This window comes from Struthio camelus, chromosome 12 (genome assembly GCF_040807025.1).
Source record: "Struthio camelus isolate bStrCam1 chromosome 12, bStrCam1.hap1, whole genome shotgun sequence".
Lineage (NCBI taxonomy): Eukaryota > Metazoa > Chordata > Aves > Struthioniformes > Struthionidae > Struthio > Struthio camelus.
The window spans coordinates 11,240,740-11,268,297 of NC_090953.1; positions in this window are offsets into that span (position 1 = coordinate 11,240,740).

Here is a 27,558-nt window from a genome sequence, read left to right on the forward strand (position 1 = left end):
CACTCACATTCCAGTACTCCAGACATTTTTCAGCAGAGGAATACAAAGTTTCAGATCTGTATGTTCCAGCTGTTTTAAAAAACTTCAAGTATTGTCACACCAACGCGGGGGTGACTTCGCCTGCAGTATTCCCCTGCGCTGGGGCTGCAAAGACAACGGTCACTTGATCTGTCTGGGGTTACTAGCTGTTAACTACGTCATCTGCGTTTAACAGCAGTGGAGTTGGATCACTTTTTCCAGTCAGAGTACAGTACGGAGAAGGAAGAGGGCGATGGAAGACATGACAGCATGGGGGAAGCAACTTTAAAATCTACCCTCTTCCAGAGGGAGAGGGAAACAGAGGTTGGGATAAATGAGAAATGGCACAGGTACAACTGAGCTGGAACACAGAACAATAACACATGCTAGCCAAACCTACACAGATTCAAATTACTTTCAGATGCTTTTTTAGACCAAAAGACTGTGAAGCCTAGTCAAAACCAAAAACAAGGCTGTGCTAATACAAGGACATCAACAGTATCAACAAGAAATATCGTACACAGACAGCAAGGATCATTCTTCTGATTAGAATTGCTCTTACGACTTCAAAACATTTCTCCCAGTAACAGTTCATAAGAGGCTTGGCACTGACTCACCCAAGCGTCCCAGAGCAGAGTCTGCAGGTAAGAGGCTGTAATGAGAGAGGGAAGAACAAAGTTAAGCCTCACTGCTGCCTATGGAGCTGCACTTCTCCCTTTGATCTATATGAGATGCTTTGGGCCATATTCCAATGCAAATTCCTGCACGTGGGAGCTGCAGCGGGCTGCCCAAGAGGCACACTGCAATACTGCAAAGCCCTCCGCAGTCTGGTGCCTCCCTGCTGCCGGAGACCTGCCACAAGTCCAGCCCGTTCATATATAGTTCTCAGGACATTCAGAGGATAAATTACTGCTTGCTACCTGCGAGAGCCCTGTTCATGTAAGCATCTCTGGAGGCGAATTACACACCACCTGCCACATTATGCCACACACCTCTGTTTTGGTGAGCCACAGCCATTTTATTCTCTCCACAGGTCCCTTGCAAGGAGCAGCAGCAGGCCAGCTGCTGAGACAAAATGGCTGCCGCCACTGCCACCCTCGCCACAACACTGTGAGAAGAGCTGAGGTAGGAGGCAGAGTGAAGGAACTAGAAATCTGCCATGAACACATGTTGCTTGTGTTTTAATTATTTATACTAGCCCAAGTCCTATTAGACTAGTTTGTGTTTACCCTGTTTCACATGGTGCTAACACAGCGCCCCAGGCAATTACCTCTGTTTACAGGACGTAATGAATAAATGGCTGTCAGTACATAACGGCTGGCCTCAGAGCTACTAGACACTGCCAGATCACTTCCTAAAGAGGGCCAGGGTAGGCATTTAGTTTTGTTTCACAAAGATGAGCAGCTAGCTTTAAAAATATAGTGCCTGGCCACAGGACTGCTGCATAACAGGAACACACCATTCCCATGTCACCAACTTTCCTATGCGGCTGGACACAGGGTAGTATCACCTGTTTCTTCTCCAGCTATTTTGACTTTTCTGCCTAAAAGACTATTTGTCATTTGGAGGACACTGCCATCTGCTATTCTGCTTTTCCATTTTATTCCAGTCTCAGAAGTGAAGACCATCAGTTTGCCCCGCAGTCTTCCCAAAGCAGCATAATCAGTTTCAACAGGCCCCACTTTTTGAATAACACAAAAAAAAAAAAAAAAAATCAGCCAAGACTGCCTAGCAGAAGAGGAACCCTATCATTAGGGAACAGGACAAAATTTCCCCTTGCACTTCAACAATGTGCAAACTCTGCATTGTTATACATAGTCTGTTCTTTGTTCATACTGAACCGAGGTTTTCTCCCTCTCTATTATCCCTTCAACTCTAAGGCAAAACTAGAATAAATTTAAAGAAATGGATGAATAATAAGGAGAAGCAAAAATAATTCACTGCATCCACTTACAAAAAAAATTATTCTGTAAGCTCTGGCCACTCTACACATGGTGATTCACAGTAGTACTTTGCTAAAGAGACAGGAAAGAGCTCTTGCTAACCAGTGGATTCAAGCAATTAGCTGAGAGCAGAGTATAAGCAACTGACTCTTTCCCTCCATGCAGCTTATCAAGTTTATTTTGCACTGTTACATTTTTGTAATTTATATAAAAAGCCAGCAGCTATTTGGCAAGATTTACATGTAGAAACAGCAATTTAATCACATATGAAAGATCAGAGGAACTGCATGCCTCAGGACATTGGAAACTTTTCACCTCCTACTAACCTGTCTAAAACTTGCCTTGGTTATGTTAGCTGTTAACTAAATATAGCTTTTAAACACCTACTCCTTTATTAGGCTTGTCCCTCTAAAGAGGCACATAAAATTTATTAAAGTTATCACGCGCAGCACTGAATGCTTGCGCAGCAGAAACAAGCAGGATGCAAGTTCAGCAATCTTCCCTGCTACAGTGATGCAACTGTTCTAACAAAGCAAAATTCCTACCGATTTCTTCGCTTGCCAGGAACAAGTTGAATGAAAGATGTTAAGGATTTCATCATATAAAATAGCTCTGAAAGAACTGTCAAATACAAGTTTGCTTATTAAAAAAAATCTAATTAATGCATTGACTCATGAACTGTATCTAGTCACTTATCCCATCATATATTTAGTATACCCTATCCTACTGTTTCAGTATTTCAATATTAGAAAACAGTTATGCTTACCAAGTGCCTCACCCTGGAAGCCTGACCTCAAAGTGTCATCAAGTATTTTAAAGTATCAGATGCCAGCACTATGACTAAATGTCTCATTAGCAGACAATCCTATATTTATTGCATTTATACAAAGAACGAAGCTCTTAATCGGCTAGGCCTCTTAAGAGTCTCAGTACTTTCTTCCTTAAAAGCCTTATTATGGGCAACAATCAGAAAAGGACAGAAATTGTTCACTTTCTGAATAATGCTCAGACACTGTTCTGTGTGTATATCTGCATTACAAATGCAGCAGTTGCAGCAGGAACCTTTCACGAAAGCTCCAGGAGTGGGTCAAGAACAGAAGGAATGTTGCATTGGCATTAGCTCCTTGGACATGGCACTAGTCTCTCCCATAGCAAAGCTGACAGAAAGCATGGACAACTTGCTGTTATGTAAAATATAAGCAAGTCCAACACAGCAGAGAGTTTCAGTAGGGTCCACAGGACTGCAGAGAAATTCAAACTGCAGAAACTAACATACCTCTTAATGCCCATAATGGTGGAGCATTTACAGGGTTTCATCATCTAATATGAAAGCCAAAGCTAAACCTGACTTCCTCTTACATTCAGCTGTTTGCCAAACATGACATTGTCTCAGCAGTAGCAAAACATACAGTGCTTCACAGCTGCTCCAGCATCCTAGCTTTCCAAAACCTGCCCAGGCCTTGCAGCATGCTCTGTATTTTAAAAAAACAAAAAAGCCTAATCAGCAGAGTTTTTTTGGGGAGGGGGGCGGGGGGACAGCACTGATACCACTGGATCCAATCACACTTGAGAGGGAGTAAAAGGGTGCAGATTCATACTACTTAGTTTAAACTGGGAACTCAGTAATACACGTTCTGTTTAAGATACACTGGAAGTAACTGAGAAAGACATTCACAGTAAGAGTTTATTATATCCTAGCTTCTTAAATAAGCAACTCAATCTGTCTAATGCTTATTGCCTGGGCTTCTGGAAAAATCAATGGGATTTACAATAACAACTCTACAAACCAGCATAAGTGAGACTTTAGAGTAGAGGTTCTATATTGCAAAAAAGTTTTAGAAGATATGAATATCCATGCCATGGACAGCCAGCTATTTTCTCACTTTCTTTCATCTTAAAAAGAAATAGGATGATTGTGAGAATCTTTTTGTAAAGAAAGAAATCTGATTTAAACTAGCTGTAAACATTAAAGCGTTTAAACCATAATGATTCGCCTGCAGTATCTGTAGCCAAATCTGTTAATCCACAGGAGAGATTCTAGCGAATTTGCATGATGCCACAAGAAACCAGAGCTGTGCTCAATCTGTGTGTCCAGTAAGCTATCAAAATAGGAGAAAAAATTCTTTTACATATTGTTTAGACTGCCTTTTACTATGCTTAAAATGTATGCCTAAAATTTTAACTTCTCCACCAAAAAGCTGTCATTTTCCAATAACTTAATCTGGGAGCCACATATATTCCGCGATAACTATGAATACTGCTGAAGAATCCCTTTTTATTCCCACTAGGTTACCATTTCACTTGGGGTGAAACAGTGATACAGCATCTCTCAGCCTTGGAAGCTATCAATGCTAGCTTTTTCTTCCACACCATGTTCCTTTCAACCTGGTTGACTGGTAGCTTTCATTTGTCCAATTGCAGCTATTCCCAATTTACCCAACATGGAAAGACAGCAAGCCTACCCTGTATTTACTTGTTGGCCGTTTGCACTAGAGACCAGAGATTCTAAACACACACATACCAAAAAAAGCAGAAAACAGTGGTTTATGTTCTGTTCTCTCTGCTTTTCTTTCCCATTCAATCCTTCCTTCACCTAGAGATAGCCAGAAAAGGGCAATACTTATGCTCTTGTCCTTTTTTTCCAAATCACGCTGAGCTACTGCAGTCCAAGTTCTTGATTCTCAGTGTTTGCTAGAATTTAAAAAAATTTAATCCCAAATGCAAAGTGACCAAAGCTGGACAGAACGGTTCCATGCTGATCAACTAAAACAATTAAGATGCAACAGCCAATATTTCCTTTCTACAGTTGTCTAAAAACCATGATGTACAATAATCCAGGTTAAAAAAGGAAAATTTTAAAAAGCTGTTGTAACATAGAAACAACAATCAATGTGTATTATACTATAGATAATAGGGGGATTCTATAAGATGTAAAATCCTTCTGTATCCTTTTATCCTTCTCATGCTATTTTCCACTAACACTCTATTTGGTGATTTCCAAGCTGGTTCACCAATGAAAATATTTGTCCTTCAATAATGAATTAAAAAAAGAAGATACAAAGACATTCAAATTTCCTCCCAGCTTTGGGATTAAAGAAATACTTTTCCACAAATTGTGCTCTGCAGAATTTTTTTAGTCAGAAGAGCTTGCGGAATCAGGCCCAAGTCCGAAAAACTGGTTAACAAAGTAGAGGAGAGAGATGGCTTCAACCACGTAGAACCATTCTGTAACTAACTACACTTTTGTTGAGGAAATGATAAAGATGCTCCCTTCAAATGACATGATCACCCTACATATGCAATGCATATTTATTCTAGAATACACCAAATTTATAACAACCATTATGACAGTTTCATTGATTTGAATTAACTACAGAATTAACACTTCAGCTTTCTACAGAATGGCCAATTATAGATCTTCATTATGGGCAAGAGAGTGGAGATAACAGTTTTCAGAGACCTTTGAACCCTCAGGTACAGAAGAGTCATGTAATCCACAGAAATTTCAGATTACAAGTGAATTTTGAGGCCCTTATTTGAACTAGCTATAAAAATCTTCCTAAAATTTTGGTCATCATCCATCTTGTAATTTATTCATCCCACCTACTTTTGCTGACACAAGGAACAGGGACAAAAAACAAAGGCTTACAATGCACATACCTAAAACAGTTTAGTAACAAGCATAAAGACATGTAGAACAAGCATAAAGACATGTAGATCAAAAACATTTTAGAATTCTTTAAAAAAATTCTGATGCCATGAGGGAGAAGTAACACCAAGTCCCCAGTCTTAGCTCTGCCCAAGTTTCAGCTACATAAAACTGTCTAATGGGTTTATGCATTTCCTATGTAGGTCATTCATAACATTTACATAGTCTACTAAAAAAAATTATTCTCTGCAAGAAACGTATAGATACCAAGAACATAAAAATATAGTTCTCTTATAAGAAAGCTATCTCAGAGTGAAATATGCAGCATTCTAAACTTCTAACAACATTGTCTAATAAATTCTCTCAAAAATTACCCAAAACATTGCTTGAACTGTCATAAGATATTAAAATAATTATAGGTCTGTTTTTTTTTTTTAACTATAGATCAATTTAGAATTTAAGTGTGTGTTTTCCAGGCTTATTTTTAAATTCAGTTTTGCAATTTACCTTCCAAATCTGGCCTCTATTTAATAAGGCTTCTACACATATGGTCTGACTTTCTAAAGGGCCTATTAGGAAAGAAAAAAAGAGAAAAAAGAAAAGAAATTCCATTACTGTTTTCATGCTTTTTCATTGAACCATCACTGCATTCGCTTGCAATAACTCTAAAGGAGGATTATAAAAGTGCTTTCCCAGAATGCGTGCTAAAAGGAAAGGAGCTCCAAACCTGGAGAGTATCTGAAAGGGGCCTCTTGTGAAGTGAATTCTCCCATGCAGTCCTTTGAAACATTCTGCCTGGTCGAGTTACTGGGCCTCCCCATACAATTAGCTATTACTGCAGCTTATCCCAAATACTTTCACCAGCCCATCACAGCAGTGATTAGGAAAAACCTTATTGCATATCTTCATGTTGGTAATTGATCCATTAGCAGGATCCTACTTCAGTTCAGAACACACCAAAACAATTTCCCCTTTCTTAACACATTTTCACTGCATGGGAGTTTTTGAAGAGCCTCATGTTAGTTACTTCTTCATCCTCCAGCTTAAAGGTTGTCTCCAGACATTAAGGCTTTAGTGATCACAGCTCTCTTTGGTGGTCCTGCTTTAACAAGCTGAAAACATTTCCTGTTTGTCAACAGCATATGTATAAAGCAGTGCTCTGTTAAAAATACTCATTAGTTTTACACATTAGGAGATCCGAAAGACGTGAAAATAAAGCAAGCCCCAGCCTGTACAAGTTAGTCTTATATAATGCTTATTATCTTAATCTGTGATTTCAGAATGACCATCTAAAAAAAGTGCTTTAGAAAGACATATAAGGAAGCTGGAACTGGCTACAACATAAGTTAGCAAGGTCTTTTGTTCCTATGACAGTGATCTAGCAAATCTGTTCTCTCTACTTGTCATCCACTTTTATAGGTCTTTGGGTTTGTTTTTTTTTAAAAAAAGGAACATGTCCTAACCACCCCATTACTAGGATTTTACTTGAACATAGTAGTTTTCTGTACCAGCATCTATCCATACCATACAGAATGCCAAGTCATCATCTTCGTGCAGATATAGAAGACGGGCAACATTGCCATATAGCCAAGGAATCAAAGATGAATTAAACCAGAAAGCCAGAACAGTACCAGGTCCCTACACCTTTTTAGTTTTCAGACCAAAAATCTTAAGCAATGCCACAATATACCTCAAGCCACATTACCTTAGGGAAGATGGGGAAAAAAAGAAAAAAGAAAAACCACCACACACACCACTGTTTGACAACTGCACTGCCTCTGAAAAGCAGAGCTGGAAAATCCACAGGGGCTGAAGAAGTGCCAAGGGAAACAGTGGAATATGCTAGAAGCTTTGAATTGCAAATGTAAGGGGAAATCCTCTTCTGGAAAATATATTCAAACTCTATATTCAGAGCACATGGGTGCCAAAAGAAACCTGATACTTTTCTGTCTTTTCACCTTTTGTCTTTTACCATCTTTTTCTGAGCTACTACTTCACTTTTTCTTCTTTTTCTATCAACTATGCTTTGTCATTGCTGCAACCTTTTCTTACCCAAAGTGGTCAAAGTGTTTCTGCAGACCACCCCAAAGAGGAAGTGCTCAGTTTTCCCCAGAGGGAAGGGAAAGCCCTGCAAGTTTCCCCCCATTAGCAGATCCACAAACTTCACCCTTTACGTTCAGACCTCTGATCTTTTCATTTACCCTGTACATGAGGCTCCCTTCATTTTTTCCCAGGGTATGCTATCCATCTTGCCCCTGCAACAGCGGGGGACGTTCACAGAATGGTGTTACAGCCTGTGGAGGGGAAAAAAAACAAACAACAACAATAAAGAAGTCAGAGAACAGTGCTACTGCTGCACAACACTACAGCTCTGCTTTTGCACCCCAGTCCCAAACACCAGGTGCAGTCGATTGGAAAGCTCCAGGAGCCAGCGAGAATCTGCAGGACAAGCCCCAACAGCACTGATGCAAGCTATGAATATGGATACAGATAAGTGATGAATACAAACTATATATTTAGCATAATCAAGATCTGTCTAATCTTACTGTCCAAAAGAACTAAAATAAACAGCAGACAAAGTTTCTTCCTCAACAAGATGGTAGCACTGCTTCAAGCACCTTAAATCCACCTCTATACATTAGTACTTAAGGTCTGATCTTGCATCAGAGATGTCAACAAGAGCCTGCAAATCAACTTTACTAAATACAGAAACCCTGAATCACAACCAGGCATTCCAAAACTGCGACCCAGCACAAAACTGCACGTGTTTCACATTACCAACTAAGAGTTACCTTGTCACTGTGAAAACGAACTTGTAGATTCAACTCTGCTTGAGAAAGGAGCACAGCTTTCAACTGCTGCATTTACAGGACACATTCTTATGCAATCATCTAAGCATTTTGTGAACTCAATTGCATTCATATGGCACACAATCGATTAAATTCTGCTAAGCCACCACCCTTCAACCTTGCCTTAAGAATTGGATATAAGGACCTGAAAAATCTGATGCTTTTACCATATACAAAAATAGTAGGAGATTCTAGGGCTCTAGCAGTACAACTGGGCTTAACAACACATTACCACTCGGTTTGTCACTGAAAGAACTAGACTACAGTTACATCTGCTGAGAACGAGCCCATCCAGGTGACTGATGGGGTTGTTTCCCCTGCTTTCTTAGCAGGGGTAATACTACATATACACCCATGTGAAATGCCAAGATTCGTAAACAGTAAAAAAGTAGAACAAGGAAGGAGATGGCATTAGTTTCATAGGGTTTTGTTGTTGTCATCATTTTCTTAAGAGACATTATTAGAGAAGCAAAACACGCACATTACCAAGGAGAAGTAAGAGGGGTTTGACCTCTGCAACGCTTCTCAGCTGATGCATCAGTTAGCACTGAAGTAAATCACTGCCTAGAGTAACCAGCCAGCCAGCCTCTCCAAGCACGACACAAACATAATTTTCCTAATCAAACATACTGGGGATTATGGAGGAGCTTATAAAGCTTCCACAGCAAATGAATTTCAAACTGTAAAAAAGCCCTGAAGGTATCCATAGGTGATCCCTTCCTACCACTTTTGGAGGCACAATACCCACAAGCTCTTCTGCCTATACAGCCCAAGGGCTCACACACCGTAGAACAGAAAGGGATTCATTTCACACCCCAAAGACCAGAGAGCCACAGGCCTCACTGAAGACCTCACTCATCCTTTACCTCTTCAGCTCTCCACAAGGCTGGCAGGGGAGAAGAACCCAGACCTGTCTCCACTTTCTCTGGCTTTGGTATCCAGATCAGCAGAGAGCTTTGCTGCCCTCACTCACTGCTCCTTTAAAGCTGCTGTTCCCTGCCGCCTCCATTTTCCTGCAGCAGTGCTGCCTGCTGCCCCCACCTGCCTGGGCAGCCAGAGCTACAGCAGCTGCTTCTAATCAGCTCCTTAGTCTGAGCTCAAGAAAGTAATTAGGCCCTTCATTAACTCTTGTGCAGAGGATTGCTGCACACATGTATCCCATCACAAGTCACAAAGAATGCCTGAACAGCAAATACTATGTGTTAGTCGCAGCAAACAGGACTTTCATCAGTCAGCTGTAGTCTTGAAAGTGTCAAACCCTTCTCAAGCAGCCACCTTCTCCCAGAGAATCTAACAAAAGGCAAGTAGTTCAGGCCACAACAAAATTACCATCTGCCCTAACGCCACAAGTGTGCCTCTGAGGGTCGTAGCGTAAGGCGAATGTGGGGCATGATTATCTTTTCTTGCTTGTATCAGGATTACACCAATCTGAGAATTAATTTAATCATTTTATATTCAGTTGCACTTTCATCCAAAGATCTTCAAGCGATTCTCAAACAGCAGTTAATTAACCTCCACATCCCTCCTGCAAGGTGTGCACATGTAAGCGGAGGAGCAGCTTTACATGTGAATTACAAGCACTGGCGGGGAGCATCTGTGAGGCAGCACAGCCTCCTCCTCCTCCTCCTCCCCCCCCCCCGCCTCTGCACAGACCTGGGGGGGGTGTGTGTCTGCATACATCCCAATTTACAGATGACGGAAACAGTCACTAGGAGATTACACACCGTAAAACACATCTGTGGCAAAGCCAAAAAGCAGGGCATAACGTACCGGGATGCAACGCTAATTAAAAATAATAAGCCAGCTCTGTGCTTAAAACTTTCTCTGTGCTTCCTCTGAGGAGTGTGAAAATGATAGTTTGTGTTTCTGCAAGCGCCATTCTCGATTTCCCCACCTCTCAGGAAGACTTTTAATTATTTGCACTCTCTTTCTTTGAAAATTCACCTTTCCAAAGAAAGAGAGTGCAAATAATTCCTAAGGAAAAAAAATGTGTCTATGTGCAAACCGTGCACCTTTGCCGGGGGCGGGGGAGGGATTAACCTAGTAGCTCTTCAAAAAGAATTAGTACTGTGCCAAACAGTACAAAAGGCCTTAAGACGAGCATAACATAGCCGTGTAAAACTACAGAGGTAGAGCAAGTTAGGAGGAGGTTTCACAAGATGCCTGAGCTGTAACAACTCACTGCGGACAAAAGGGTTAGTCTGCTCCCCTCTTTCTGCTCCGCAGCACAGCCCAGTCCTCCCGCCTCACGCAGCCCCTGGCGCCGCAGACAGCCGGTTCAGCTCTCTAAACCAGCAGACACCCATTCTCTCTTTCGGTTGGGTCAGTTTTCAGCAGCAGTGACCTGTTCAAGGAGCTGGGCTGATTTATGGAACGGTATCCTTAAACATTTCTCTGGATATTTCCTGCTGAGGAGAGGACTTAATTTGAAGTTGTCACTCCTAATTATAACACCTACAGTCATAACTAGAAGGGATAGGATTATGCTAGAGCCATGGCTTTTCAGTTAATTCTATAAAAATGAAAAACAGGTTTACATCTGCTTTCTCCCCAGCTCCCATTTTCTTCCTCTGGCCTCCTGAGATATATTTGTTAGGTAATGCAAGATAATCACCAGTTGTCGAGATAATTGTCAATTGTCAGGTATGTTACTCAGGATAATTTTTAACCATCTTTTCAGCCTTTGCCATTTCTCCACGTGCATACAGATGTTTAGTAAATTGCATATAATGTCTCTTTTTTGGAAGCCATCCTATGGTGTGTGAAGCAGGTGTGGGAAGGCATTTCAAACCATTTCTTCCTCTGGCTGCAGCACACCTGACAATTTTTGTTTTGTGGCTCTGAACACACATACAAAACAGCTACACTGCGTGGCTGTCGACACAAGCTGAAATTGAGTGGCAGACTGTGGGGCAAATGGATCCTAAATATTGTGTTGCAGTGCTATAGACACTTCATTTCAGTTTGGCTGGTCTTGTGCACCACTGTAAAAGATGGGAGATCCAGTGCTCACATTGTGTATTTCTGTATTTCCTCCAGATTCTCCCTTTCGTAAGGTGCTTTACTTGGGCAAAGAGGTGTCCATGTCTCACCCACAGTTATGAAATTCAAATGACAGCCCTTTGCCTTCAGGTACTGCCTCTGCCTTTCCTCTCTACTTCTTTCATTTCTCCTCCCTGCTGCTACACTGGAGTGAATAATGCATTTTTTTTTTGTGTGCATGTGAATTTCCATGGATTAGGCTTCCAATTAATTCAAGCCAATTTTACAGAGTCTGCCAATTCAGGTTGCTAAAATTCACTTGGAATTATTGGGGCAGGGTGAGGGGTTTTTTCCCATAAATTTTTTCCAGATTAACTACAAGAATTCAGTGGAAAAAAATTAGTCATTTTTACACATGAATATATACCATGCGTATGTGCAGGATTTGTTTCAGCCCAAACTGAAAGCACAAATTATACTCTCTTCCTTTCTAAAAGGCCCAAACATGGTTTCACACCAACTGACAGTGGTAGTAATTAATGTGAAGGTTCCCTGGGGTCTTTTAACCTCCTTTCTTAGCTTTTGATGGCTGAGACAGCCACAACCTGTGTGCCATTTAACTATCTATAAAACTGAGGGGGGAAAAGCATTTAAACACGACATTGGATTTTCTTTAAACTCCATAATGAGCTCTAGATAAAGCAGAGAGGCTTTTACTGAGGATTTTAAGAAACACTTTTTTCCCCTCAATTGTTCTCCCAAGGGCAGAGTATTTCTGTCTCCTCGTAGACAGATGAATTCCAAGAACAGCTCTAACAAAACCCAAGAGCGTTGTTTGTGTCAAATGGGACCGCAAGCTAAAGATGTGCTGTATGACCATTCTACCCCATTCATCAGCTTGGTGCAGTTTACTACATCTGTATTCACACGTAAAATTGGGGCAAGAGCTTTTCTCTCATTTTTTTGTTTGTTTACTAGAGAAGTGCTAGCTACTCCAGGGTAATTCAGAATTATTAGCTCATACAAATAATGCAACTTTATGACACTTTATTTAGATCAAGCCTTTCGTAAAAGAGGTACTGAGAACTGTTGGTTGGAGCTGGGGCGGGAAATTAAATTTTGCCACCAAACAGTGATTTTGGACAAATCAGTCAACCTTCTCAAACCCAGAATCCTGTGCACTATGTCCAAAAGGAAGTGTTTCCCCTACAGCAAAGCACTTCAATATCCCCTAAAGATGGAGCCTGTTAGAACTGTAGTAAAATGTTAAAGGATCTGGAAGATCCTTTGCCTTTAGCTTTGTTTTGATTTCTTGTTCAGGGATTTCAAATTACCGGTATAGAAGCAGACTCCATCTTAAGCAGTCCTGTCTATTTTATGGCATATTACATAATAACCTCCCCAAAATACATGCATTAAAAATACACTGCAATTGCAAAATGTCACACTCATAAGCCTGAATGCTTGAATTAAGCCTACCTGTGTCAGCACTCTCCCAGGCAGAAGGCAGACAACATAGCTGTCGGCTGACCACTAGCCATCCTCCCTGCTCTGCCCCGTGTCCACCTCCAATGCCCTGTGGCAGGATTAGATGGGTTTCTACTTAGGATTGATGCTTTAGCTTGAACTGCCAAAGAGGATGGGTTGCAGTTGAATGCCGGGCCAAAACAAAGGGGCACAGGCAGATGTCCCTTCTGCTCCGCTGCAGGGATAAAGAGTACCTGTAAACGACAGGAAGGAATGGCACAAGGCTACCAAAGGAACAGCATGAAAGATGGTAAAGCTTTGAATTGCCACAGCTAAATCCACCTAGGCTCGTTTAGCAGAGTCCTGGGTTTCATTTCATACCTGTAAGTGTCAACGCATGCATGGCCACAAGGCCTCATCATATCAGATTCTCATTGCCAATAAGGGGGTCAACTTGTTCAGATTGAGCAAGAACTACATCAAAACAGTATGTACCTTCATTTCATTTTTCTCTGCATTTTGTCATGTGTCCAAAATTCTTGGTTTGGGCTGGAACCAGAAGCAGAGCACAAGAATCATTTTAAAATATAGCAGTCTCTAGTTGATAATGAAACTACAGAAGCAGCGATGCTCTAAGCTCTATTCCTTTTATTTATATAATGGCCTGATTTACAGAAACTGATTTACAGGACGTTGTGACACAGCCTCACCCTATAGAAGAACATAATTTAAGGTCCTACATCTGAGGCAAATTAAACATACAAGAAACAGCAGGTGAATAAACCGATTTTGTGGTTTAGAAAAAAAATCAAGCAAAAAAATTGGACTGAAACAGAAATGTTACTGGCTTTTTGGCTGAATTAAAAATAAAGTGAGTTACGTCTTTCAACCCAAAATGAAATGTTTTGAACCAGTCTGAAAAATTTCATCTATAAAATAAAATGTTTTGATATGTTAAAAAGTATCCTACTTGGGCTTCTAAATTTTGGCTGAAATAAATCTCCGAATTTATGCAAATCTTTGAGTATTTCAGTCACCAGAAACTTCCTTTTTCGGTGAAGTCCCTGTAGTTGGAAAACTTTCATCCGGTTCTATATCATAGCACTCCTTTTAACGTCAGTGCAACTACTTCTATGTATTGTGACGCACTTAAACCATTTATTATTTCATTACTACAGTAAGTGATGTACACTTTCAAAAGTGACTAGCTTTTTAATAGTCCAGTTTGATCTATCTTCAAGAGACCTAACTTTCAGAAAACTGCCCTTATGAAAAAAACAAAGCCTAATGATCTGTGCCTACATCGCTGTTTTGGTTTGCGGCAGCGGAGCAGCTCTGAAACGAACACCCACCTGAACCTGGTTGCTGCACGTTGGTTTGATTCACAGAGAGGTTTTGTTCTGGGTGAACTGAATTCCTTTTGGAAAGTACCGAACTGGTATTCTGGCTTCAGGTGTGCACCAATTTATGGGGACATGGGGGTTTGAAACAATAGCTGATCCTTTGGGCAGCTTCATAACTACATTCATGATGTGGAAATTTGGTCCAGGAGACAAGATGAAGTCTAGTCTGAAGAAAAATCCCTGAAGTACATGCACGGAGTAGATGTAGAAGCCTCTGCGCCAACTTCTTCAGTCGTCTGATCTGCTTTTATCGCACTGATTTGTTTTAGGTAACGTTAGATAGATTTTCATAGAAAAACACTTTGCAACAAACTAACTTCAACAAGTGTTTTACCAGTACAGAGACTGCAAAATCAAACTCTGTATATGTGAAACAGAAAATACCAGCACTGTAATGGTAAACTCAAAAGTATTATTTTTCTATAAGTGCTTTTTTATAAGTTAATGTACTAACTATGAATTCAGCTTAATATTTTTAATATGAACTCACATAGTGAATGTAATGGCCTAGAAAAAACTATGCTGTCATATGTAAACTATTCATTACAAATCCACTAATTGAAAAGTTACCAAAATCCTTTGGAGCCACTTTATAATGATGTGAACATTTCTCTAAGCAAAGAAGGGTAAAGATGAAAAGAAGTTGTCTTTCAGCTCTATACCCAAATGTTACTATCACAGTCAAGTCTACTACAGAAGGAAGATTTTTTTTTAAAAGACATTAAAGAAGTTTGCAGAAGTCTGCAAAATTATCAGCTAGCATACTGACATAACTCTGAGATCAAATGAAAGAGACGTCGTAGAAGTCTTAGCTACATGCAAAATTTTCAGTTTAGATATAATGAGGCATACCAATGGCAGGCCTTGCTATAATACAATCCAGCCTGATGCATGCAGGCAGATTGCTCTAAGCACTGGGAAGCCCACGAAGAACAGTGCAGCAGCCAGGCCGTGTGGAAAGCAATCTCTGACACTTCAGCCATGCGGGAAGTTTGATTATGGTTCATCATGCAAAACCTGAAAATCTTATGCTACTAAATTAATTCTCAAACCTCAGTTTCTACAACATGCAAAAACTGATCAGAAGAGAAGAAGTTGCCACCTGAAGATGCAGTCCTCTAGTTTTCCAGTAAATGGAACTGTGGAACAAAGGCATGAAAGCCATGTTAAAGCTGAAAATCTGCAGCAGTTGTTTTATTTCTGTGGTTTTCTTTTCTTCGGTAAGCATAACAGCCACAAATTTCAGCCAAGCATTTATTCCACTAGAAATTTCCTATTTTGCTTTCTCAGAGCTAAACCAGGAGTTTCCTTCTCACAGTGAACATGCATGCATGTGTGCATGCACAGATATATCAGTGAAAAATAAGCTAATTCTAGCTAATGTTAGAGTCCTACTGAGCAAAAGACATCTGCTTCGGTATCAACTCAATTATTAATATTATGTACATTTCTTCTATGCGTATGACTGAGTATGAACCAATGTGTTACCTTTTCTTTTTTATTTTTATCACATTATAAGAAAGAAATATACAGAGAATACATAAAGTCAGTTAAAATTTAACAAGTTTTCTCATTAAAGCTTATTCTTTTTCTTTGAAAACTCACAAGGGCTGCCCCATAGTTAGATAAAAAGCTGCCTAAACTATTAGCGGATGATTTTTAGGGAGGAAAAGTCAAGCACCTAGTCCTTCAGGGTGACCTAGCTCCTTGCAAAGAGAACAGCACAAGGTGTAGATAAAACTTAAGTACTATTTTAAGAAAGTCAATACTGAACAAGCTTGGTACACTCTCAGGCACTGGGTTAACCTTCCCCCAGAGCCTTAGGCTATTTAGGAAGACAAATCCTCAAGCGTTAAAAAAGACATTTTTTGGCATTAAAGAAGACAACACCCAAAAATGTCACAGAAGGAAGCAAAAATCTCCGTACCTCAAGGTTTGATCCAACTGAGTTTGAAGCCCAGCTTTCTCAAACTGATGCTGTTAATTCACCCATTAGCAAGTTAATAGCCTTCCATAAAGTTCTCTGTATTTCATAGTTAAATGTAACCCTTAACTCCCTAGGAATCTGATAAATCTGCACTGCAAGATGAAGTTGATAATGGCAAGCCCATAGGCCCACTGATTTTTCTATAATCATAAGACTGTAGCTCAATATCAGGCCATTATATCATTTGTATATTGACCTTTGTAGTTATTTTGTGCAGTTTTAAATAGAAACCAGGCTTTTCTCCTGCCATGCCTTATAAAACATGAAAATGCAAGTGTTTCAGCCCAAAAGCCAAATAGATGTGCAGAATTATATCTGAAGAAAAAAAAAAAAAAGAATCCTTTGGGAGGATTATGAAAAAAGTAAATCTAATGCAGTCCTGGATTTCAGGGCCAAAAGACTTTATGGTTTCCTGAGGAGTGTCATGTCACCTTCCAGAGCCCCATAATTCTCCAAGTGTATACTGGAAGAAAGTCTAGTTTGGGACAGCCAGAATGAAAACTTCAGCCAAAGCTTTAATATTAGCTACCAGAAACTTGGGTCCTTTCCTAAGTATTTATGAAAACATAAGCAAGTGCTCTTGAGAATATTCCAAGTTCAAGTTTATTTACTTTACTGATTAGAATTAAATGTGCAGAGAATGGTTCTTGCACGATAATGGTGGGGGTATGGTGTTATAAAACAAAACAGCCTTTTAGCATTTACAGATCAAACATTAGGGCTGAATCCATAACAAGCCTCTCTGAATTTCAAAGAACAGTGTTTGGTGAGCCTGTAACATTCCAGACCTCCAGCTCATTCTCTCATCTTAAGTAACTGATCAATACTAAACTAAGAAGTCTTGGATTATTGTAAGTACACTTTGCTCTTGACAAGGTGCAATATATTAATCAAGGAATACAGGCTTTTCATATTAAGAAATAATGCAGTAAACTTCTGAGATTTCAAAGCTTATCATTCCAATTTGTGCACAAAGGGGCACACAAGAGTTGGGGACGGGGTAACATTGTTTTGAGAAATCTATGTAATCAGTCATAACTATGGTGGGTGTTCTTTCCTGACGACAATTTAACACACAGCGTATTTGGGCAAACTGCTTAAATAACAAACAGCAGAGGAGAAATGGGCTTTTAAAGAAGCTGCTAGCAGATAATGGAAGTGCTACTTCCGTCTACCTTTCTTGACCTAGTTCCCAGCTGAACAGATACAGATGTTGATGGAACCTTCATAAATGTGAAGAAATTATCTAAATACTGGACTAAGATGTATGGTCTGAATGACTGGGATCCCAATTTTCACAGAAGTTTCCAAGGCTTTAGGAAAACAACTATGTCAGTCTCCTTAATGCACAAATGGAAGCCTCTTTATTCTCCTATGTGTGATAATCAGCAAGATGAGAAGTTATGCATTACTAACGATAGGTTACAAATCATAAACTGTACCTATGTGTTAGACAATTATAAAAGCATAGGTATTATGTTATTTAGTATTGCGATTTGTTAAAAGTAAAGGTAATGGTAATAATCAGGAGATGAAGAGATGGAAGGAAGTTGTGACGAAAAGAACTGGACTGCTGAAAATGCAGTGTTCACTTTATGAGCTGAAGATGGGGCATCTACCTCTTTAAAAAAATAAGAGATTTTTTGCAGACGTCTGACAAAAAAAAAAAACACTAAAAAAACTCACTGGTGTGGATCCTAAGATATGTATTTCCTGGCCTTATTTTAAAATCAGAAGGTTAAAACTTGGAAATTAGAGAATTTTCCAGGACAAGTGGACCTGAAAAAGTAAAACCAATTGAACTGCTGTACTTTTCACTTATTTATAACCTTTGAGAAAAAGGTGTCCTTCTATTGTAATCATATGACTTCCTTACTAATTTGGAAATACACATATTTCACACAACACATCAGTCAGTCACCTTAAGAAGGCGGTATGTATTCCAGAGGTAGTATGAATAAATTATTACATGCAGTAGCTATGGTAACTCCTAAATTGTTATTGCATAACAGAATTACTTGTATTTAAACAGATATAAAACTTTTCTTGAGGCTGTTATAAAAACATAACTTTGTCATTTCCTTTTTGCTTTTCAAATTGAATATATATGTGTGCATGTGTATATGTATGTATTAAGTAGGAGTAATGCTTTTCCAGCTTAAATCTACCTTTCTTACTGTTACATATCCTCAGGCTCTTATCATGGAAAGCATCTTCACCATGCAAAGGAAACGTTGCTCCTTCCTGTTCCGGAACAAAAGTCCTCTAGTAGTAGCAACTCCCCTTTTCAGGCACCAGCTTCATAAAGTAACCCACAGGAGTTTTTAAAATATCACTTTACTGGTCTATATTATCCATTAGGAAGAAAATATGAAAAAAATATGGGACTTTTATCCTATTCATTCCAATTCTGAAAAAAACCAGAACAATTCAACAATGCTAATAAGTGAAATGAATGGTCACATACCTATTACTCACTGACTTTGTGAATAAGACTTCTTTTAAACATTTGCTTCATGGTTGAAAATAAACACTAATAGATAAAACTTATTTAAAATACATATATACCACCCCTAAAAAAAACTTTAAAGTTGTTTCTTCCAATGCTTTTTAACAGAAAAACCCAAAACTGAGAAAATGTTTTCATCAAATTTAACAAATAAAAAAGAAACTAATTCTAATCCAGTGACAATCTCAGAGTCTAACAATGGAGTGAAGCATCCATAATTCTATTGAACTCTGCCTGATGTGAAGGTTTTATTTTGTGATCATTTTAGTGCATAAACCCTGATGAATAATGGAATTTTAGAAAAAGAACCCCTATTGAGTCAAGCTTCATTGACATCTGACTGGTAGTCTAAAAGCCTGCAGAGAGGGTCCAAAGCAATGCATCATAGCCTCCCAGCAGGTCATTAAGGCATTAGCCAATTGGAAAGCAAGGCTACGGCACGACATTGTTCACAGCAGAGCAAACATAATTGATTTTTATTTCAACAGGGGGGAGGACCTCCTTACTGAAGAGCTTTAGCATAATTTCTTATTTAGGAGAGGTTTAAAGAGATTTGTGCTGGAGTATTTAATTCCAAACCATGGGACAGTCTCTGGCAATGTGTATAAATTAAGGGGCAGTTGACTTCACTCATTCATATTCAAAATAGAGACTCACTTGTTGCTCAAAAGTAGCATGAAGATTTCTGAGCAATGGCATCCAACACCAGCTGTGCAGGGGCACAGAGCCTGTACCCCCACAACCTTTAAACAGCTTATGTAGTTATCAGCAAGCCAGCTTGCTGCTTTAAGATTTCTTTCCTATGCATTTTAACATGCTAATGCACTGTATGTAGTTAACAGCTCCTTAAGATCACCACACAGATGGAACTCGCTCCAAAGACATCTTTATCATCATTGACCTCTTTCTCATTTCATTGTCTCCTAACTGGTTATTTCTGATCCCACTGTACATGGGCACCGCTGGGTGGGAATGTTCAGCAACAGCCAGCCTGCAGCACGAGAACTTCCTAATGAAAGATAGCTCGGATTTTCCCAATTTACAGCATCATAGTAACACAGTGGAAACTGTTACCCTTGTTACTCCTCATCAGAGACCTGCATTTCCTTTTGGGTATGATTATCATGATGCCTTTTCCTCATGGCAACCCATGTGAACTAAAAAAAAAAAAAAAGGCAACAAAAATATATAAGTCCTTTTGCAAGCACCACGCTTCATTTTTTAAAGCAAACAAATCATAAATTATATAAAGAGTATTTATCTTAATTTACTAACAGTCAATGTTTCAGCTGAAGCAAGTAACTTTTCAGAAGAGGCATTTTCTGTGGTCTGTGCCTTTAAACTCCAGTGGTGAACAGATAGCTGGAAAAATGGTATAAAATCCTCACTTTTTACAAGACCCAGAGCAACACAACAAAAATTTTTATTGGAAATATTTGTAAAGTACTATCTCCAAGGTACAGTAGACTTGACAAAATATATTTTCCTCTATTCCTTTTACTTCAGTATGCCAAGTGAATCACTTCTTTAAAAAAATTAAAAGGATTTCTCAGCTGCAAAGGCATCAGTCCAAGCAGTGAATTTCATATGCTGGGTCTATACCTAAGAATCATGTGACTCATCTGTCTCTAATTTTCTGGTTTCCGTCATGTTTCCAAAAAAAAGTTATCATTTTCAACTTGATTTATACTTTAAACACTCTTTTTTTATTCTTAGTTAAAGAAATAGGGAAAAAATTTACATTTCACTTTCATTTCAAAGTCTGCCAGCAATATAGTGACAATTTTATTCCCCTAGGTTGTTCACAGTCCTACTTCTCTGCTTTGGTTAAGTGCTCCCTTGAAATACAAAGAAAGCAAAGATATAGTGTAAATAATTTTTATAAACACTGAGGTACTCAGATATATCACAAAGTTATCAGTGGCAAGGGCAGTTTAACCATCATCTATCTTTCCATGGCACTACAAGCCCCAGACATGGATTGGTGCCCCTTAATGTTAGACGCAAAGCCAACACATACCGAAGAAGCAATCACTGCTCCTGAAAACGTCTGTAAAGTTTGTGCCCAAGACCTGCTGCTGATATATTCCCAATTTTATTCCCCTTTTGTAATGTTAGGATCAAAATCAATCTTTACAGTTGTGCACATCAACACAAGTATAAAGTTGCGGTAGCAATGGCAACACCTTGTACTGCTGCTGCAAGCAATGTACTTGACAAGTTCCTCTGAGGGCTAACAAGTCAGACCCCGTCCTCCATCCACGCTGGGACTGCCGTTCTCTCTTTCGTTTGTGCGAGAAGAACAACAGCTAGAACCAACTTCTATAAATTCTTTATCACAAGTAAATTTACTGTCAACTAGCAGTCAATAGGATTATTGAAATTCACCCACATTTAACTGACTGATGGATCAGGCCCTCCCATCACATGAATGCTAAAAAAATCATGTAAACGATTTGTTACAGAAACCATTAGTGAGTGATGTGTTGTGGTCGTTTTCATTAGTTACTACTACAAACTCCCCACCTATACCCAAAACTCTTTCAGCTCCAGTGATTTCTGGGAACTTGTCTCTGTTCACAGAGCAGCTCCCATCAGTAAATCAGCTAAAAAAAACTGCAAAGCTGCCAGTAAAGTATGTAGTCTGCTAACAGCTAAGTTAGATCCACAAGCATCCAAAAATGGTGCAGAATTAAGCTGATCCTTGTTCTGAAAATTTATCTGAGACAGTGGTTCTCAACCCTTCTCAGTTTGTGGACACCTAAATGTTTTTAGTTGTAATGAAGACCCCATATCTTTTTTGCCTGTTTATCTTTCATGTGCCCCTTGAAAGTAGTCATCAACAATTAGGAATTTGTAGCGCAAAGCTTAGCACCCATTGGTCAGGTGGTACACTGATAGTATGGAAAGTGAGTGCGTACTGATAAAGTATCTTGGGAGCATGGTGCAGGAGGTTAAATCGTTGGAGCTTGCTGAATTCCTTGCCTGTAGACATGCCTTTAGTCTGCATCAGCTACACAACTGAAGCAAAAAAACTTCAGGGATACACTGTGCAACAGGAAAGCCAGGGGAAGTGGAAGAAAGAGATCACCCACCAAAAGCCAGACACAGGTACAGGAAAATACCCTTTCCAGCTTTGAGAAGGGTAAATGGAATGGTTTACATCTGGAATTAATAGGTTTCTTGACTTAATGAAAATAGGCAATGCTTAGTTTTGCATGCTAGGTTAGAATATTTTCATTTGTAACAAGGAAAGAAAGTGTAAGTACACTGTACATGGCCATGTTCTCACACAGGTGTGCAATGCGTGGGCTGGAGAAAACAGGCTAATTTTAGAACTTTCACCTTGTTAAATTTTCTGGAGTTTAACTTTGTAATAGAAGACATGCTGATATTACAGTCCTTGAACATTCCTCGCCAATGAGAAAACAGAGGGAAATGGTCTGAGAATTCAGTGCTTGAAATGATAACTATAAATTATACTTCAACTTCAATCCCCTTAAAATGCTTATTTTACTAGAGGATGTACAGCAAAGCTGTGTTTTTCTCTAAGGAAGAAATGTTGTAGCTCACCACAGTAAATCCTTATGCTGGCACTTAAGTTCACAAACAACCACTATTTAACCTTTTACTATAGATACTTTTATATTAGATACTACATAGAAACAGAGCAAAAAAGACTCGTGATTTAAAAAACAGAAGATACGGAAATATCTCCTAAGCAGACTCTTAGTTTTCCTTCAGAATGCCTATGAAGAAATATCAAAACAAGCAACCAAGAAAAGTGGCATTATAAATGAGTGTCATCGGGTTGTGTGCTTAATCAGTGATACTGGATCAAGAAGCTTTTGAGAAAATCACTGTCACTGTCAACTCTTCCTCCTTCTCCACTCTGTTTTCCCCTAGCAATGAGACAAGCACAAATTTCCTGGGAACTTGGGGAAGCCTTCTTTTTTTTTGAAAGCCTCTCTAAAAGCAAAAAGTGCCACCTAGTTTGTTTGATCACTTCAAAACTGTAATAATTTTGAATGAAGAAAAGCAGGAAATTCTGAGCTGGAAAGAAGCATTATTTCATGGCTGCTAACTCACTTCCGTAAGCCCTGTATCCTCCTTTGGCTGTCTGCCTGTCTCGCACAAACTAGAAACTGGCATTTACACATGAAGAAACGAAGTTTAATGAAAAAAATACAATCCTATATTAGGAGAGGGAAACATATATACATTCTCCTTTCAAAATAAAAACAGCATCAGATTTTGGGGAGTTAAAGTAAACAGATTTTCTAACAAAATTCCATTGTGAAGGTAAATGCAGTAATCTGATTGCCTTAACTCACATTTGTAGGGGTATTAAAGTAATCTATATTCAAAAGCAGAAACAGTCCAGCAGAGACTTCTTCAGTGCATATCTAGCGGCTTTGGCAAAGAGTTTATTTCACACACAAGCTTTTCCTGAGGTGGAATAGAAAACAGAAGAGGTTAATATACACTATATTAGGAGGTTTCTGTAGCATTATTAATACTGAAACAAACTGATGCACAATAAGTTTATTTACTTTGAGCAGGTCAGAAGTCTGTCAATAATATTCACCATCCATGACTCAATGTTCTGAGTTCAAGTATTTATCAGGCCTTGTAACGGTTATCTTCGCAGGTACCAATAAAAAGAAATTTTAAGCTCTAAAAGCTTAAAATGAGCTTAAACTCATTCAGCTCTACAGTGTTCATGACTACACTCTTTCTGCTACACCATTCAAACTCTACTGATTTAGACATGCACAATGTCTAACAATTTAGCACAGTAAAAGAAACTGCAAGCTATGCTGGACCACTTAACTCTCTATTAAGAAGAGCCATGCAGAAATGAGATCTAACCATGCAATGCTAATAGTAATAAAAGGAAAGAACAAGCTTTTTTTTTTCGTTTAGCATAATATAATCAAAGAAGAAGTATACGTCAGTGACGACTATTTCTGATCAGCCAATCTAACTGCCTCTAAATGGTACAACAAGGTCTGTCCTCTAGCTGCAGAGAAAGCAGATGGCACACCAATGACCCAGAGCTGCGAGTATTTGAACCTACAGTGCCATGTTCAAAGTTCACTGGTGTCAAGGTACATCTGTCCTGTGCCTTGGACTTTAAACAGTGCAGTGGACTTTAAACCAGGTCCATTAAAAATATTAAGCATGAAAGTGGTCAGAAGTCAGATGGGGCCATTCTTGTGAATAACGATTGTCAAGAATATGTTTGCCTGGAATCATTCCAAGCTTGGCTGGAATGAGGCCTGGCTTTACGGAAGGATTTATCAGAAGATGATGCACAGTTCTTAGTGTCTATAAGCACATGCAGCAATACATTTTCAGAAATTGACATGTTATACCAAATTTTATCTAAAATGATAAGAGGGAGAAGGGAGAAAGCAAGAGAGAAAATGTGATTGTTCCAAGTTCCTAGTTCTTCCTAAATTTTCACACCATAGCTTTGCAACTTTTCACTGCACGCACTTGTGTTATAGTTTATATAGCATTTTAATCTCTGTTACTACTATAAAGAGGTTTTCATAAATAGCCATTCTCATTTGTGCAACATTTTTTACATTTTATGCTTTACATGTGCCACAGAAAGTTTCAGGGACATACAAGAGAGGATATTTGGGGGAAAATAAATTTAAACAAGCTAAGAACTGTCAAAAAAGTCACACTTTCTAACTCCTAGGCACAAGGAGTGAGTTATGCCATCTGATGAGAAATACCCCATGTCCTCAAGAGGTCTATTAGTTTACACCCCAAGAAGTATTGACCGAATATCTTTAAGCTATGAATACCTACAAACGCATTCATAAAACTTACTACCGTGTCTGGGCAATTTACTGAAACTCATATTTTTCAATACATTATTCATTAGGATTTATTTTCCATAGCTAAGTATCACATAAATTGCTGATAAATGCTAGTGAAATCTGACAGCTGAAAATATCTGTCCTCCCATGCTTACACATCTTAATTCTCCTCCTTCAGCTTGTCTTTATTTCTCAAAATTAACTATGCCAAACGGCTTAAGGACACAGTGTGTTTGATTGATGCTGTGCAAAATAAAGATGTATGGCACAGTATGCATTTAGAGAGGATGCAGAACATGGTTCCCAAGGCTGGAATTGCCTCAGTAAGAACACCAGCTTTCTATGCCTATGGCTAATGAATTTATCTTCCGAAATAAATGTATCTTTTGGACTTGGATCAATGCAGGCCTTAATTAAAACCATGTTTCTGTATAAGCATCTAACAAGAACACATGAAGGCCCTATTTAAATTGGAAGAGAACAGTATAAACCTGTATGGCTTTTAAAACTAACTGCTTCCAGGTGCAAAGAGAATAAAAGTTTAGTGCTGTTTCCAACTTAATGCTTGGATGCCTTTGTTCTTGAAAGTGTAAGGTTTCCCTCATTCCCAGTTTTATGACTGCAGGTTTCTATGTTGCATAACACCCTATAACAGAGCACCAAAGGGCTTAGTTTTATTGTTTTGTTTCATTTTATTGACTGCATGTTTTATTCAGCTAATATGTGCCATAGAGGCAGGCAGTAACATCTCAATTACAACACCAATGCTCTTCCTTCTCTGTAAATGACCAGCTTCAGCCTGCACTTTATTATATTCACATGCAGATGTCAGAAGGAAAGAAAGGAGGAGTGAGGGAAGTCAGAGTTGAAACAGGCCTCTTAAAGTATTACAATTGGAAAGCCTTTTTTCCCAGGTAATCCTCTAAAGCTAAACACATTCCAGTATATGATATTTATGCCATGGCAAGCCACCAAGCACCAGCAACTATTGCATAGAAATGGGTGTGAGAAAGTTCAAATCTAAATAAAAACTCCTCCAGAGTTTGATCAGAGCTGGATCTGGTATTTCACTTTACTCATTTCTACTATTGTGCATCCCTGTTGGAGAGCCAAAGAGACTTTGGCACTGCAACAAGTACACAAGCAAGAAATTGGCACTCGCTACAACTTATTCAATGTCCTGAATATTAAAGCTTGTTTTACTAAGAAGGGGAGTGCTGATCAGGATGACATTAGGAGTCCTCATGGTTCTTTCTGTAATGCCATTGAATTTTTTCACTCCCAGAAGGGCAAAGAAACAGACTAGGTTAACATTAGAAACAGATAAAAATCTTTTCCTGTTAATCAAGAGTATGCTGAGCTGGCTGGGCAACATGGGGGAGGGGAAAATAGAGGAGGAAAAATTGGATAATGTCAAAAATCTCGTTAACAAAAATGAATCAAGGCATTACTTTGCAGGTGGACCTGTAATTGAAGTGAGCCAAAAAACCTCCCGTATTTTACCTGAAGGATGTCAGCTTTGATAATACAATGCAGTCGTGTCAATTCGGCACATGAGCCTAAGTCCTGCTAAAGGAGTTGAAAAGTGTAATGTATGATTTTCTGGCCATCGGCAAATAGCCAAATATAAACAACTACCAGGATTCACTGTGTGTGTAAGTAGTCAGCAGAGCTGGGTGCTGACCCCGGGGAGGAACAGCTTTTTTGCCCGGCTTCCCAGAGGAAGTTAGTGCTGCTAAGCCAGTAAAGGATTGCTCGTGTGAGGCAGGGACTGTGGTATTTTCTAGCTACAGACAAACAAATAATCTTTACAGTGTTTCAAAGATATTAATAAATACTTTATTTTAGCTGAATTGTTCATACTCCATTGTGAGCCCTCTGGAAAATAAAGATAATTTCATCTTGTGTTTATAAAGAACTCAAATATTCAATATCTAGCTAAGTTAAAGGCAACTGGAAACAGCTAGATGTATTCACACTGACACTTCAGGCTACTGACAACAATAAGAAAGAATGAGTTCTTTTCAGTCTCATATAAAGGGTAGCTTATTATGCAGCCATTCCCCTGTCTTCAAAGGGCAAAAACCTGGCTCAACTTTTTCAGTGTTCTCCCACATCCTGACTTTAGCATACGTCATTCTTATCCCATATTGGCCATTCTTGTCAAATTCTTGTTTTCAAGGCATTTTTAAGACTACTGTAAGTGCAAGTAAGTGATCTGCTCAAGATCATTCTTAGTAGCAAAGTCACACAACTAAGTCCAAAAGCTAATGTATATCCCATATATAGGACACTTCAGGCCTGTTGCTCCACTCACTCCAGCCAATAGATCTACACTGGCAGACGTGGAAGGACTTTGCAGCTTAGTCCTGCAAAACATTGTGCATTTTAGCACCCGCAAGGTGCTAAATGGCCTTTGCTCCTGTGGTGGTGACAGGAATCAACATTTGTGCTGAACCCTTGCAGGAACAGCATATCCCACGGTAGTCTTACCCCAGCTCACCAACCTAGCAGCCCAAGGGGTGATGCTTAATTCTTAGCTGAAGCTGAACGGGAAACTTTTGTAACTTGTGCAGTAGTTAGGTTTTGTTATGTGATACTAGGCTTGAGAAATTTTCCACGTGACCTTCCAATCCCTCTCTGTTAATTCCTATGAAGGGCATGGGCCACTGCCTGTGGTGGCCAGGCTGTTCAAGGGTGACTCCCGCATTATGGCATTCTTCCGCCAGTTCAAAAAGCCATTCTGCTCCATAAGCTGTTGGGAATAACGCCAACATCACAGAGCTCAAAAACGTTCAACTTCAGGTGCAGAAGCCTGAATCCAGAAGGAATATAAAAGTTTTCTTTTAGTAGCAGGTAGAAAGTCCCCGCTTTAAATGAGGAATTGGATGTCATTCCAAGGAGGAAGGACTGG